The sequence below is a fragment of the Lissotriton vulgaris genome, chromosome 5 (genome assembly GCF_964263255.1).
Source record: "Lissotriton vulgaris chromosome 5, aLisVul1.2, whole genome shotgun sequence".
NCBI classification, from domain to species: Eukaryota; Metazoa; Chordata; class Amphibia; order Caudata; family Salamandridae; genus Lissotriton; species Lissotriton vulgaris.
In genome coordinates, this window is record NC_141693.1 from 988804418 (window position 1) to 988817132 (window position 12715).

The following is a 12715-nucleotide window of genomic DNA, read 5'->3' on the forward strand; positions in this document are numbered from 1 at the left end:
CTCTACTGAGCCCTTTAAGAGTGCATCCAACCAACCGCAGAAATGCATCTAATTTTATAACTGTTACTAAATTGCAATTGCATTTTTATTTTTATGGAAATATTCAGCCCTTACCGGCTCTGAGAGCTGTCCCAACACTTTACACAGGGCTGCCATATATTACTAGCACAAGAACCCTTGGCAAAGAAAATTGTTGTGAATTCAATTTGCCGACTCATATAAACATAGTCATTCTAAAAAGCTTTTGACGTGCTGCATGCACAAATGCTATTTATCACATTAAAGTCTGCACCCATAAGCTTAGCCGGTGATGAGAAAAAGTAGAAAACAAGCATTTGCAATGCAATAGGTCTCACCTTTGCGAAAGTTTGAGCTATTGGCATTGTATGCCTTTTATGTATTTTTTGAAAACCTGCAAGCGGTGCATAAACACGCACTTTGTACTTATAGTCGTTGCTTACGAGAAGCAAGGCTGGCTGTAACTGCGAATCTTGTACTGCCAGCCTTGCTTCTCGTAAGCAAAGACTATAAGTGCAAAGTGTGTGTTTACGCACCGCTTACAGATTTCCAAAACACATAAATTAAAGGCACTGTCATTTACAATGCCAATAGCTCAAATTCTCACAAAGGCGAGACCTATTGCATTGCATATGCTTGTTTTAATGGGTCCTGAAATGCTACGCAACCTGTAATTATTGACATATATGCAAGCACAGGTGGCCGGCCCACTACAGGTTGTAGGAGACCTGCTGTGTCATCATTAGTTCCCTGTTGCCTGAGTCTACAATGAGAAATATTTGCAATTGACGCGGCCGGCCCTAAATGGGTTGTAGGCTTGTCACTGTGTATGCAGAGACCTGAGTTGTATTGTTCCTTTTTGTTTTCTGTTTTTTTCGAAAAATAAAACAGATTTCAATCAAAAATATATATTTTTCAATATCTCTTTTTGCTTTACTGCCATGTATTTTTCACAAAAATTACTATTTGTGGTGAAGATTATAAAAGGGCTATTAAATGTAAAAAAAAGTATTTGTTTCCAACACACTTCAGAAATAACAAAACATTTGCTTAGTTTGTGTTCCTAATTCTGACATTTTGAAATACTTGCACAGTTCATTTATATGTTGTTGTGTGCTAGAAAACAACTCTTTCCTACCACCAGTGTCCAGCAAGATTTTTACATAAAACATCTCACTTTAAAGTCAGAAAAAGAAAAGTAAACAAGTGGGCTCAGCCTATAGCGACTGTCATTTGACCTCAGTCTTTCAATGCACAGCAAAAGTGAAGAGGTAAGAACAATATTTACAGGCCTATTTACAGAAAGCCTGTTCATGGCAGAATACAGTAAACACAATGTAGGGAATGGGAGGGACAAACTGAACCTGGAGAGCCTAAATCAAATAAAGCTAGCAAATAGAAAGTCAGAAAATATGAGTTACAAACAACAAAGCCAATGGTAGTAAACGGCTGGAAGGCATCCTAGGTCAACTTTCAGAAAGTCCCCAAGATGTTGTTAGCAAACCAGACAGCTGCGCTTTCTGATAGGCTTTGACCTAAAAAGAAAAAGCTTTACAGCTATGAACCAAACAGACCCCCCTCTCCTGAGGGATAGCAAAGAAATAGAGAGAGGGAATGAGAGAGAGAGAGAATAACACATTAGCTTGTGCTTCACTTATCACGTGGTGCTTCAGGTGTGCGGGTGCATCTTCATTCCAATACATAGCCCTTGTAATTTTGCGATGGTGTGGGGTCAGTTCACGAATGGTACCTATGGGCTCCTTCTCTTGTCACTGGAGGTGTGATAGTCTCTGTTTCTCCCTCCAACACATCATTGCTGGCTAGTGTCCTCTTGAAATGGAGGGCTTGCCAAAACACTATTGTCGTATTCTCTTTACTAGTCTACTTCTTCACACCCGTCATTCCAGCTGTTGCCGCCTCCTTCTTCAGGGTGGTAATTTGTTAGAAAACACTGAAAGTGTGAGATGTTCTTGACACTTTCACTGCCTCGTTGGACCATCAACTTAGTTTTTCATTTCCATCACTGTCTATTGTCAAAGAGCAGCTGGAATTTTGTCCCAACGTGCCGGTCTTTAACAACGACCTTGTAACCTGGCTGAACTACTCTGTTTCAGGCCGGCTGTTTCTTGCCGGCATACTCATTATGGCTTTGCCTTTGGCTATACGGCAGTTGTTGTGGCTCACAACTCTCAATCCAGAGATGGTGGTGTGGAACTGTGTCCGCAATTGCCTACCCCAAGCAGAGTCAACTGAGGTAGACCCCAGTGGTGGAGTGCAGTGTAGTTCGGTATTGCTGTAGAAATGTGTAGATGGTGTTTCCTATATTCCTCTGTCTGGCCTCAGCTATTTGGATCACTTTCTTCATGGTCCTCACAAAACGTTCCGCTTCACCATAGGCTTGGGGCCACCTTGGTGTGATGCGTCGGTGGCACGTGTTGTGGGTACCAAAGGTTCTCTGACCAGTCATTGTGCTCTGCCATAATCTTCTCTATCTTTTGGATGACCACCTTCGCAGAAGTGGAGGGTACCAGCTCGACTTTGGGATATTTGCAGAAGTCATCTTTAACAAAGAGCATGTAGGTTCCATTAGGGAGGCAGCTGAAATCAGCACTGACCCTTTGCCGTGGGGCTGTCAGGGACTGTCCGGGACTATGTGGGGAACACAGTCAGGGACTTGGACAAGGACTGGGAACTGGGTAGAAGACGTACACAGAAAGGAGGAGTACAGTGCTGCCCAGGATCATACAGGGAGTCAGAGGAGAAAGAGGGATCCAAAGGGGAAGCCTGTACAAGGGAACAAGATGGGTAAGACTCAGAAAGGAAGGGCACTCACAAGGCAATTTAGCATTCAGACTAACTACACCCAGGATGGACGTGCAAGACATATATATAATACAACATTAACAATAAAGGGGGGTGTGGGGTAAAGCACTCAGGAGCTCCACATGGTAAGACTGAAGCTCAGTCAGTTTCTTACCCGCAATTGCTGTTACAGATACTGACTGCAAATACCCACATGTAGGATATGCATGCAAAGGCAGGGTCTGTGGAGCTTATACCTATAGTGATGTTATAAATGTAACTCAAAGACAAAACTCACAGCGATCAAACAGGAACGCGCAAGGCAGTAACAGCAAAGGGGTAGAACTAAACACAAGCACAATAGACAAGGAGCTAGCAAGGAGGAGTGCTTAACAGGAAAGGAAGGAAATGACAGGGCACACTTGGCAGAAAGCAGTTAACAAACATACAAGGTAACAGAAGTAAGACAGCATAATAGAAAGGCAGCAGACTAGAACTGGAACCAAGGAAATGGGAAGCAAGGCAGGGACTGGAAACGGATATACAGAAGGGGAGGCTACAAGGGTATACTAGAATAGTGCAGGTTAAGGAATCAAGAAAACAAAGTAGCAGAGAAGGCAGTGCTGGGGCAGGAACAAGAAGTGAGCTAAGGCTCAGGAGTCAAGGCAGCACTGCAGACAGTGCTGGTTCAGGAACAGGGAACTACCAAAGCTTCAGGAGTCAAGGTAGCACTGCAGGCAGTGCTAGTTCAGGAACAGGGAAATTACTAGAGCTTAGGAGTCAAGGTAGCACTGCAGGCAATACTGGTTCAAGGAAACAGGACATAGCTAGAGCTCAGGAAACAAGGAGTCAAGAGAGCACTGCAAGCAGTGCAAATCAGGAACAAGAAATAGATAAGCCCAGGAACAAAGAATAACTATAGCTCAGGAACTCAGGAAACAAGGTAGCACTGCAGGCAGTGCTAATTCAGGTACATGGAATAGCTATAGCTCAGGAACTCAGGAAACAAGGTAGCACTGGAGAAGGGAAACTGCTGCAGTTCGGGAACAAGGAAATAATACGGCTATGGGGTCAGGGTAGCACTGCAGGCAGTGCTAATTCAGGAACAGGTAAAACAGCAGCAGGTCAGGAACAAGGAATATTTAAAGCTCAGGAAACACTGGAAACAAGAATAGCAAAAGCTCAGGGAACTCTGGAACCAAGGATTGGTCTCACCGGTAAACAGCTACAATGACCAACCTTTGCCTGAAGGGAGCTGGGGCTTAAAAGAGCTCACAGTAATCACATGCAGCTGGTGTGAGCAGGCTAGCAGCAGCCAGCCACAGGTGAGCTTAATTCCTCCACCCATCCTTGGCCTGCAGGGGTGGAGACAAAGAAGTGAGCAGGGAATTCTGGGTAATGGAGTTTCAGGCATGAGTAGGCTGGCTTTAAGTCTAAGCAGGCTGGCTTTCAAAAAACCCGCATGGATTGGGAATGGATGTCAATTCCCAAATAGTGTCCAAATGGCTGGAAGTCAAGATATGCATGCAGGGGAGTGTCAGGAAGCATATTAGAACACTGGAGAGTCCCACAGTTCAGCCCCCTGGTGGTGGACACGAGAACATAGGGAGCGAATCGTGACAGGGGCATATTGGTCTTTCTCAGCGAGCACTGCAGTAGGTTGGTTTGTGGAGGCTGGATGCTTGGCATGCAGTGCACTTTCCTACCTTCATCTCTTCTAGATGGTCAAATTGTGTGAACCAGACTTTGACCCTAATGTGGTTCTTTATTTTATCCACTCATTGGTGAGATCGGTGGTGAGATAGACAGCTCGTATGTGGAGGCTCGAAGGTAACACTAACCATGCACCCCATAATAGACAGCCTTCTGAAGTGATCAACAGTTACTGCAGCACATTGTAGTGAGACCTCAGATCTTGCTAAGCTTCTTCTGTCAGTGAGACAAATTGGCCAGGAGTGGCTTGCAGTCAGATGTCTGTATCGTTGTGATGTCAATCTGGAGGCAGCCATCTTGAGTGGTGGCATCAGTTACTTCCTGTACAGACACTGAGAGAGGTTTGACTCTCTCCAGTATCAGCATCACATATGCCCCCGTCTCCCGTGCAGCTTCCTCCTACACAGGGTGGCGGGTCTGGCATTTCTCAACAGGAAGTCTGCTGGGGTGTGTGCACCCGCCCTGTATTCGATGTTGAATTATATTCTAGTAACTGTAGGATCCACTTCTCAATGCGCTGTGGGGGTTTAGATACAGACCCCTGAAAAGAGGAATTAGCGGCTTATGGTCAGAGTGGACATTTTAGAAAGGCAAATTTTCCTGATTCACCTTTAGGAATGGGGCAAGCTTCTTGCTGGCGACTTGGGGTCGAAGCATATTTGCCAGTTCATCCAGTGCGACAGCTTTGGGCATTGTCTGTGAAAAGCAGAATTTTATATCTATATTGAATACTCCCATCTTCTCTTGTGCTGTCTTTTCCAAAGGACAACTCGTAGGATTGCCCATGCCTTGACATTACTTTATAGTAATTTTGTTGTATTATAATTGAAGTACCAATTTGTCTGTACATGGCAATGGATGAGGAGCTTAACCCATGAAGGTGAGTTACTAGTAGTTCAGAGCACCTCAAAGGGTAGACATTGATCACTGTTTTTGCAATATCACACTTTGCTTATTTTTTCTTAATAATCGTGATCAGAATTCAATAAGGCATGTGAGCAGTTCATACTACTACGATGTTCAACTGAATGCAAGAGAAGCAATCGAGTCACACCGGAAGTTAGGAAGGTGTGGCCTTTAAATGCCCTCTAAGGGCATCTGCCAATGACAATGTGTTGCTGGAGGACGTCACCCAGATTATTTCACTTGTATCGGATTACTATTTGCTTGCGTTGTCAAGTTACTTATGGCAATAAGGATTCCCTGGGTTTTCAAGTGTAGAAAATGGCAGTTGTGAACTTTTAGCTTATTCAGGCTTGGACCTTAAGGGTGTTTTAATTTGTTAATTTCTTGAAATAATTATTGATATTACGTTTTTAGGTCTCGGCAAGCGTAGGCTGTGCACATGCGCAGTCTCACTGGCGAGATTTTATGTTTGTGGGTAGCTTTTACTAGCGGGGTTTAAGCCCCGCCCCTCTTTTCCATTCGCTGGCGTCATCGTTCATGCTAAATGGTGGCCAGCCATTGCAAAAGCGCTTACAGTGATGTACTCTTTTCTCTTTTCTCTTCTCTCTTTTAGAGCCGTCCCACTTGGACTGGCTGCCCTGACTTACTGCTGGCGTAAAAGGTTTGTTATCTTTATGGGGCAAACACATGGCCCCCATAAAGATAACAAACCTGGCCAGGCAATCCAAGTGGGATGGCTCAAACAGAGAATAGTATACATAATGGCATCCACTTGTTTTTTTTTCTTTGCCCTTGTCTTTACCTGTGGAAAAGATTGCCCCCCCGGGCCTTCCTTTGATGATTATGGCTTTGGCTTGGTATCCCCTGGTCTCAGCCCTGTTTTTGGCCTCACTTGGTCTCCTGCACCAGAGGGGGAGCCTGCTCCCACGTTGCCGCCTTCTGCTACTTGCTATCTCCTGCTACTGCTCCCTCCCACCCTCCTGCCTCCTGCCGTTTCGGGTATGATTGCAGGCACTGGGAGGGGGGGGGGGTATGGTTGGCTACCAGGGGAGGGGACAGAGTCAGTCAGTTTCCTCTGTGCTCCATTGCCGCTACTGTGCCAGTGACTCACCGTCCTTCGTAGATCACAGTTCTCGCTGCCTCCCGATACTGCACCACCCCCACGCGCCGTACTTCCTGCTGCTCCAGGTGCGATTGCAGGCTCCAGTGAGTACGATCTGAGACGGTTTTCGCTGTGCTCAATCACCGCTTCTGTGCCAGTGACTTCGTAGCTCGCAGTTCTCCCTTTCACTTTCGGTCCCTTTGTCTTAGAAATTGCAGGTTGCTGGGCTCCGCGCCATATTGTGCCTGCATGGTTTTGCTTTCGCGCTCTCCCCTTTTGAATTAGCCCCTTATTAATGCAATGGTGGATGGACACTGCACTCGTTGGCTATTTGCATGGAGGTGTCTGGCCACAGCCCCGTTTGCTTGGGCTCCCGTTCTGGGCTTTTACACAGGGGTGCTAACTCTTATACACCCCTGCAGCTTTTCTCTACCCCATGCAAGTCGCTCATTACATCAGGGAGCGTTCACTGACTCGTCTGCTGACATAGCTTACTTGTTTGGTTATCCGCTGCAGGCGCTCTCGCAACACTTGCAAGCAAGCAACCCAGCTTCCTTGCCGATGCAGAGGATGTTTAGTTTTGGTTCAGAACTCCTTGATCCGCCATCTTACTGTACATCACAACGCTCTTTTCTTGTTCTCGTATTATGCCCATTTTGGGCCATTGGTTGGTTGCTGTTGCTTTATTGCTGTGCCCTCGGTTGATGACATATTTCCGACGCACCTGAAGCCCCTGTGCTTCTCAGCCCTGATTTCTCCTCCAGAACGCACACGAGGAGGTGTAGCACAGTCCATCTCTGATACTTTGTACACAAGATTACTTGTGCAAGAGACCAAAGCTTGCTGAAAAAACATCATGCAGTTTGGGAACTGTTTGACGACCAATATGGACACCGCGAAAGCAGCTGTAAATATGTTCGTAGTTAACAGGAGGTAGTGTTTTTTTTTATTTGTTTAATTTCAATCAAACAAAACCCTATGTGTATATGAGAGGCGGCGTGGAGGGGGGTGGGGGGAGATTGAGATTTAGCTTAATGGGTAAGTATAATTCAAGCATCTGTAATTGTTCTATATTAAGGCGTTATTTATATGTGCGCCCAAATTTTGCAAATAAAATTCAGTTGTAGGGATTTGGCTTCCGAAATCCTAAAAGGTTTCTCTCCCTGCTTTCAGTTGACCCCCTCTGAAAAATCGGGGCATGAGCCAAAATTGCCATAAACTACTGGGCCAGCTGGTGAAAACTAGGTACTGTCCCGACAGATCTGGGACGCCTCGTCACCCTAGAACGATGCCCAGTGGGGAAACGCACCTCCTTTTCACACAGGCCTTTGGGGTGGGGCACGGGGTCTGTGAAATGTGGGAGACTTCACAATCTGAGGGGTCACCCCATTTTACGTAACGTTACTCCACTGAGCACAGCGGCCCTTTATGTCAACACTGCAGCTCCGAAGTAGCTGCTGTTTAGGGGCAAGCGGGTTGGGGTGTGAGGCCCGAGGCCCATGCTTCTCAAATTTTTCCAAACACTTTTAAATTGCCACTGCACGGCATGACATAGCAATGCGGTGGGGTGGCTCGACAGTGGCACAGCATGATTAACCTGTCTCGAAAAAGCTTTCAAGATGTGGCCACACCCACCGCCTATTCCACCTGGCCAGCAAAAAAGCTGAGTCCCACAGCCTGTAAGGCGTTTTCTTAGAGAGCAGGAACTTTGCACTGCTGACGAACAGCATGCATGGTCCGGACTTTGTAATTAAGTTTAATGTTGCTAGCCATCTGGGTATTACAGAAGCAGGTTACAACCTTTTCACAACACAAGCCAAGCTCGTGATCTCCCGCATATTCATTTTTTTATTTCCATTTAATGCTTTTTGGAACAACAATTTTCTATTAGTTGTGTGTCTTACCACTGGCCAGAATTTCATAGACTAATATTCACGCAGGTGAAATAATACTTTCGTGATCAGGGCCGATCACACACTCTCTACTACATACTCTCTACTACACACTCTCTACTACACATTCTACTACACACTCTCTACTACTCTACTACTCACTCTCTGCTACTCACTCTACCACTCTCTACTACTTTCTCTACTACTCTACTACACACACTCTACTACACTCTCTACTACACACTCTCTACTACTCTACTACTCAATCTCTACTACTCACTCTACTACACTCTCTACTACACACTCTCTACTACACACTCACTACTACACACTCACTACTCTCTACTACACACCCTACTACACACTCTCTACTACACTCTACTACACACTCTCTACTACACACTCACTACTCTACTACACACTCACTACTCTCTACTACACACTCTCTACTACACACTCTCTACTCTCTCCTACACACTCTACTACACACTTTTTACTACTCTCCTACTCACTCTACTACACACTCACTACTCCCTACTATTCTCTACTATTCACTCTATACTACACACACTACTACACATTCTCTACTACTCAGCCTACTACACACTCACTACTCTGTACTACACACTCACTACTCTCTACTACACAATCTACTACACACCCACTACTCTCTACTACACACTCTCTACTACACACTCACTACTCTCTCCTACACACTCTACTACACACTTTCTACTACTCTCCTACTGTTTATGTTTATGTTTATGTTTATTAAGCTTATAAAGCGCACATCTACTCAAAGTGTCCCGGCGCTAGCTCCTGAAGAGAGAATGAACGTGTATCAGGTTAAAACAGCAAGGTCTTGAGTTTTTTTTTAAAAAGCACTGGGTTGTGAGTAGTCCTCAGGGCTAAAGGCAGTAGATTCCAGGCCAAACCAGCCCTACGCACAAAGGAGTTGCCACCAAGACGCTGGCGCTTAAACTTCGTGATCTGCATCAGCCACTGGGCAGAGGACTGCAGCACTCTGCCAGGCACATAAAAGGCAAATCTTCTCTGAAGGTATAGAGGGCCGGTATGATACAAGGCCCGGTGAGCGATGGTGAGCATTTTGAATTTCAGGCGGGACTCCACTGGCAGCCAATGCAAGGCTCGCAAGTGTGTCCGCACACTATCTCTAGGAGAAAGCCCCCTAAGGAGTCTAACCGCTGAATTCTGCACAACCTGATGTTTTTTAACCAGGGACCCCGAGCAGCTTACCAGGAGCGCATTGGCGTAGTCCAGGCGGGAAAGGATCAACGCATGTACCACGGTTTCTCTAGAAGCACTCGGCAAGAGAGGAAGAAACTTCCTGAAGCTCTTCAATATGCCGAAGCAGTAACCAGCCAACTTCTTCACGTGCGTCACAAAATGCAAGTTTTGGTCGAACCAGACGCCCAGGTTTTTAACCGCGCCCGTTCTTTCAGAGGGCCGAGAAAAACCCAGAGGCCAAAGCCTTTCTCTGAAGTCTGAAGGAAAGGAGCCAAACAGCAGCACCTCAGACTTCCCTTCATTGCATTTTAACTGGGCATTAGATAGCCAGTGAAAGACAGAGGAAAGGCAATTTTGGGCCAGCCCGACCGAGTCAACTTCCTTAGGCCAAGTAAACAGCAGCTGGGTGTCATCGGCGTAGGCCATCACCTTAGCCCCCAGTGACTCCGCTAGGTACACAAGCGGGGTCACATAGATGTTAAAAAGGAGGGGGCTAAGTGATGAACCCTTGGGCACACCCGTGGACACCGGGAGAGGCGCAGAAGCACTAGGGGGAGCCAAACCTGCTGCTGCCGGCACTCACTCTACTACACTCTACTACACACTAACTACTACACACTCCCTACTCTCTACTAATCTCTACTGGATGTACGTTGTTACCACGCGATGTATTACATCGCGGTACTTTACAACACGTCTTTTACAACGCAAGTCGTTACCACGACTTGCGTTGTAGGGGTGCTGGACTTAGGAATAGTTAAATTTACTATTCCAACACCAGCCTACGTAAGTAGGGAAGGTGTTGGAATAGTAAATCTACTATTCCTTAGCCTAGAGCGCCCTCCAGCGCAAGTCGTGGTTACGACTTGCGTTGTAAAAGACGCGTCGTAACTGCACTGCGGGGTAACATCCGCGTTGTAAAGAATGTTCCCCATCTCTACTATTCTCTACTATTCACTCTATACTACACACTCACTACTACACACTCTCTACTACTCACTCTACTACACTTCCTACTACACACTAACTACTCTCTACTACACACCCTACTACACACTCACTACTCTCTACTACACACCCACTACTCTTTATTACTCAATCTCTACTACTCACTATCTACTACACACTCTCTACTACTCTACTACACACTCTCTACTACGCTCTACTACACACTCTACTTCACACTCTACTACACACTCTCTACTACTCTCTACTGCTCACTCTCTACAACACATTCTATACTACTCACTCTCTACTACTCTCTTCTACTCACTCTTTACTACTCACTCTCTACTACACACTCTCTACCACTCTACTACACACTCTCTACTACCCACTCTACTACTCTCTACTACACACTCTACTTCACACTTTACTCTCTCTACTACACACTCTCTACTACACACTCTCTACTACACTTTCTACTACACACTCTCTTACACACTCTCTACTACTCTACTACTCACTCTCTACTACACACTCTCTACAACACACTCTACTACACACTCTCTACTACACACTCACTACACACTCAGTACTCTCTACTACACACTCTCTACTACACATTCTCTTTACTACACACTCTCTACTATACACTCTCTACTACTCACTCTACTACACACTCACTACTGTCTACTACACACTCTACTACTCTACTACACACTCTCTACTACCTACTCTACTACTCTCTACTACTCACTCTCTACTACTCACTCTACTACACACTCACTACTCTCTACTACACACTCTCTACTACACACTCTCTACTACACACTCTCTACTACACTTTCTACTACACACTCTCTTACACACTCTCTACTACTCTACTACTCACTCTCTACTACACACTCTCTACAACACACTCTACTACACACTCTCTACTACACAATCACTACTACACACTCACTACTCTCTACTATACACTCTCTACTATACATTCTCTCTACTACACACTCTCTACTACACTTTCTACTATACACTCTCTACTACTCTACTACTCACTCTCTACTACACACTCTCTACTTCACACTCTCTGCTTCACACTCTCTATATTTCACACTCTCTACTACACACTCTCTACTACACACTCACTACTCTCTACTATACACTCTACTACATACTCTCTACTACACTCTATACTACTCTCTATTACTCTCTACTACTCACTCGATACTACCCTCTCTACTACCCAACATACTACTCACTCTACTATTCACTCTCTACTACTCACTCTCTACTACTCACTCTCTACTACTCACTCTCTACTACTCACTCTCTACTACTTGATACTACTCTACTACTCTCTACTACTCACTCTTCTACTCACTCTCTACTACTCACTCTTTACTACTCACTCTCTACTACTACTCTCTACTACTCACTCTCTACTACTCTCTACTACTCACTCTCTACTACTCTGTACTACTCTCTACCTACTACTCTCAACTACTCCCTACCTACTACTCTCTACTACTCACTCTCTACTACTCACTCTCTACTACTCACTCTCTATTTACTCACTACTACTCTCTACCACTCACTCTCTACTCACTCTCAGTGGCGGACGGTGACATTTGAAAGTGTTGGGGCGTAAAATGATTGTCATACTGCACCATAGCGAGAGAGCATAGCGAGCGTGCCCGAACAACCTAAGGGGAGTTCAGGGGGTTCTCCCCCCCAAGAATATTTTGAAAAAAGAGTGGAAAAATGGTGCATTTTAGAGCAAATTTGAAAAAGCAGGAAGGTTAATAAAGCAATTGTGAAAGTGCAGTTATTACATTATTAAAGAGATGTCATATAACATAGACTTTGAGATATAATGCATTTCTGAGTACCTCGCAGATGTTTTTTATTCAACAAAGAACTAAACAGGTCGCAAACTAGCACCATTCAAAATGTTTACTTTTTGTACCTAGTTCAGCACCTCTGTCTTTAAGCGCAGCAAATGTTTCAAATGTAAATGTAAATGTAAATGTACATGTATTTATATAGCGCAAATCGCCCACATCGCAGGCATCTATGCGCTTGCTTAGGG